The sequence below is a fragment of the Elephantulus edwardii genome, unplaced genomic scaffold, assembly GCF_000299155.1.
Source record: "Elephantulus edwardii isolate Elephantulus edwardi_28Jun2011 unplaced genomic scaffold, EleEdw1.0 scaffold00210, whole genome shotgun sequence".
NCBI classification, from domain to species: Eukaryota; Metazoa; Chordata; class Mammalia; order Macroscelidea; family Macroscelididae; genus Elephantulus; species Elephantulus edwardii.
In genome coordinates, this window is record NW_006399960.1 from 4,608,758 (window position 1) to 4,613,136 (window position 4,379).

Sequence of the window (4,379 nt, forward strand, 5' to 3'; positions counted from 1 at the left end):
TATTTTAAGGCAATGATAATAAAATATATATAAATATATAAAATAAAAAAAAACAAACAAAAAAGAGAAAAGTGTATTTCTTTCTTGTATCTAAGAAGTCCAAAGTAGATACCCAAGTATGCAGTTCAAAGCTGGGAGGGTAGCTTTACACAATTGTCGGAGACTCAAACTCCTTCGGTCTTGCTCGAAGCATTGATGTTCTCAGGATGATCTCTCACGGTCTAAGATGGCTGTAACACCTCCAATTATCATGTTTGCATTCCAGTTAGCAGGAAGAGGAAAGTGTGGAATGGGACACACAACATGTTTTTAGTGGATTTTTTTTTTTTTTTACATTCTTGTGAAGTATCTGCTGATATCCTATTGGCTAGCACTTAGTCTCATGGCCACATTGAGCTACAAGTGAGTCAGGAAAGTGTAGTCACTGGGTCCACACCCATGCTTCCGGAATGTATTGGGGAAACTCTGATTTCATACTCCTGCATTGATCAGCAGGGATCCATTTCAGCTGGGTGGGGTTGAAATCCCTAAGTAACAGGATTGCATCTCAGTGTCAGGAAAACAATAATCCTCACCACTGGAACAATAGGCAACATTATAATAGATGGAGAAAATAATGAAAACTGTCAACTACTTCATCTTACTTGGACCCACAATCAATACCCTTGATACCAACGCTCAGGAGATCAGGAGACATATCACATTGGGAAAGTATACAGTCAGGGATGGCTCCAAATTATTGAGGAGCAATGATGCCATTTTGAAGACTAAGGTGTGCCTGATTCAGGCCATTTTTTTTCAGTCACTCACTATGCATTTAAAAGTTGGACAGTGAATAAGGATGATAGAAGAAGAATTGGTCATGACTTTGATGAGCGGTGGCGTTGGAGAAGAATGCTGAATGTACCATGGACTGCCAAAAGAACAAAAAGCTATATGTTGAAGAAGGTGCAGCTAGAGTGTACCTTGGAAGCAAAGATGATAAAGCATTGTCTCTCTTACTTTGAGCATGTTGCTAAGAGAAGCTACTCCTTAGAGATATCATATTTGGGCAGGTGGAGGGTCAGTGAAGGAGAGGAAGACCCTGAAACAGGTGGGTTGACACAGTGACTGCAGCAAAGGGCACAAGTGTGTTAGAGGATAAGGATTACACAGGATAAGACAGGGTTTAGATTATAAGGTTCATGGAGTTATTATGAGTCGTACTCAACTCAATGGCACCTAACAACAACAACCACCAAGCCAGAAGAGTCCCTGGATGGTGTAAATGGTTAACATGCTTGGCTGCTAACGGAAAGGTTGGATGTTTGAGTCTATCTAGAGGTGCCTTGGAAGAAAGACTTGATGATCAACCAACAAAACAGCTATTGAAAACCCTATGGCTAATAATCAATTATATGAAATGACATTGACTAAGACGTCTTTCATGTTATCCCCAAATTAGGAAAACATCTATTGTTGTTAGGTTTCATCAAGGCCACTCTAGGAACTAATAAAATTAAGAATGCCTAATACCTACTGCATAATGCAATTAAATGATAGAAAACAACAAAAACATGTGTGGAGCAGAGTTCTACTGACACACGGGAGCCAACAGGACTTGGGACTGGTCTAACAGCAACTGATTACTGGTTGAACAATGTGGAAGTCTAATCACAGGAAAGTCTTGGGGGTGGGCAATCCCAGACTGGTGTGATAGTTTATGATGACAGACTCACAGGTACAGCCTCCTAGTTCCTCCCATCTCACCTGTCATGTACGTGTCTTCCATTCCTAAGGTCATCTGATGATTCAGGCTCCCCTCAGGGCCTACTCTGCAATTTTCAGGGCACGGTGCAAAATGAAAATACAGAGCCCTTGTTAAAAGGTGAAGGATTTCAATACGTTAAGAACATTAAACCAAATGCAGCGCCCTTTTGAGTACAGAGCAATGATTTAGTCAGCAGACATACTGATTACAAGGAAGCTCCTAATACTTCTTTTTTTTTAATAGGAAATGTGTGACTCCATTTTAATAAATCAAGGTCTGCAATCAAAGGCCTCAAATCATTCGTCAACACCCCCCCCATATTGAGCATTAATGAACTAACTCAGTCCCATAAGGATATATACTGCATAAGACCATTATTGTAGAACTAGTATGAGAATCCAAGGTGGGGAGAGGTGGGAGCAGAGGGGCGAGGATGGGTAGGAATTGGGTGGTGGTGGTTAATCATAGGGTCGTACAATTTGATGGGGGGAGGGAGGGGTATGTGAAACAAATAGCAAAGATCCTGTGTGAAAACAATGTATACGAACTTTGTAAATAAACCAGTACAAAAAAATTTAAAGAGAATACATATAAAAACAAAATACAAACTCCTATATAGATATGCATTTGACTGCAAACAGATTGACTCATCTGTACATCTATTTTCACATATCCTGAGGGTTTTCTGTTGACTGAAGGTGAGTGAGGAGAGAGAAGGCACACTAAGCTCCTCAGAGAAATACAATTGAAGATGGCATGAGGGCTGAGCAGACGTTTTCAAAAGGAACTTTGCATCCGTGGTTTATCTTTCTGAGTCTTCATCACAGTAACCATTGTGAACGATCTTCTGTACTGCTTGCTCAGACACAGCTCTTCCTGCCGCTGCCTCACGATTCTCTGTACATGGTGTGGGGGCAGCCCGTGGGGTCCCGGGCAAACACCAAGGAGTAGCTGTCAGCACGGGTCTAGTAGAGGTTCCACAGGTGGTAGAAGCACTGTACAGCGTACATGTCATAGTTTGTGTCGATGATCCATTTCCTTTCTGGAGAAAGGATACTACACCTTGTATTTCATCTTGAACTTGTGTCTCTTGAGATCTTGAAGAGTGTCTGTAAAGGTGCCCACTATGTCTGTGCTCACGTCCCAGTTGTTCAGAAGGCGGACCGGGCCCATGGCTGTGGCGCTTATCTGGCCATTCTCATCCACTGAGAATTTGGCAATGATGTCCTTCAGAAAGAGATCCTTGGGGTCCTCCTTCGCCATGGTGTACCAAGTGCCAGCGAAACGAGCCTTGTCGAAGTTCTTCTTCACTTGAAAGTTGCTCACGATGCAGTCTTGATCTGCCAGGGCTGCCCAGCCCTGCCAGCGCGCACATCCACTCCATCCTGCCGGCCCAGGAGACCGCCCACCGGTGTGCCGCGGAGCTGGAAGCCAGCTCCTAACAGTTCTTGATGTCAAAAGCAATGGCCCAGAGTGGGAACCTCCTCCAACATAATTTCATTGACTCAAAACATCACTATTCTTCATTTACATAAAACCCATCCCAAAAGGCTGTATAAGCTCCTAACACCCTCACAAGTAGTTGTCTAATCCACCATCTTCTTATCAGTTGAGGGGAACCCATTCCAGAGTTCCTCTCCCAGAATGTACTGCTTCTGTCTTTTAGCAACCCAGCGTTGCCTCCGTCTCTGCTCCTGCCTCCTCAGGTTTTCCTTTGGTAAGCTGGACGTTTTAAGACTACAAGCAAACAAAGGTTCTTTTCAGAGCCAGTGAAATAACTGCCACACCAAATTAAATGTTCTTTTCAGAGCCACTGAAATTTCTGTAAATCTGGTGCATCTGTAGTGTCTGCCTTCCTGTTGTTTCCCATCTGGTTCAATTCTTTGACCAGTCGAAGGAGACTGAAGCTAGGGCACCTACTGCACACTAACAAGACTAGGACTTTTTACATAGTGATTCAGAGCCAGTGTATCCCAAGACAAGGCTGGCCCTGCATGACATGTCTTACTTTGGAAGTCATAGTGTGTCACGTCCGCTGTGCTCTGTGCTGAAACAGTGAGAAAACGATCCATCAAGGGGGGACAGAGATGTTGTTGTTTGGTGCCATTGAGTCGTAGACGACTCATAGCGACCCTATGAATGAAAGGCCTGAGCATTGTTCATAGGGTTTCTGGAGGCAAGCCATTTCCAAAGCGGATGCCACTCCTATCTCTTTCAAATAAGAGGGGTGAGAACTTAATCATAGGGTTGCAGAATTTGATAGGTGGAGAGAGAGGTGGGTAAAGGAAAGGGAAAAGATACAGTGTGAAAAAACAATGTATGTGAACTTTGATAGTTAACCAGTATAAAATAAAAATTTTATAAAAAAATAATTTGGGACATATTTTAAGACCAACACAACCCATTAATTTTCCTTCTCTCTTCTCTAATTATGGGAGACTGCACTCCAGTCCTTGGGGTGTCCTTTCTCGGCCAAGCAAAGCAACCTATTCTCTTACTTACAGTGTTATTGGTTGAGGCTTAGCTGCAGATTGCAGAGACAACTCTATTAGTTTGAATAATTTATCAGTTACTTGGGAAGCTATGCTGGCATAGTTTGTAGAGATTTGCACTGCTAACACAAAAGCAT

At 42.8% G+C, this 4,379-nt stretch overlaps 1 pseudogene; it reads right to left on the minus strand.

Annotated features, from left to right (window-relative positions):
* Window positions 1-2,552: 2,552 nt before the first annotated feature.
* Window positions 2,553-3,134, minus strand: LOC102861958 (annotated as a pseudogene).
* Window positions 3,135-4,379: the final 1,245 nt, after the last annotated feature.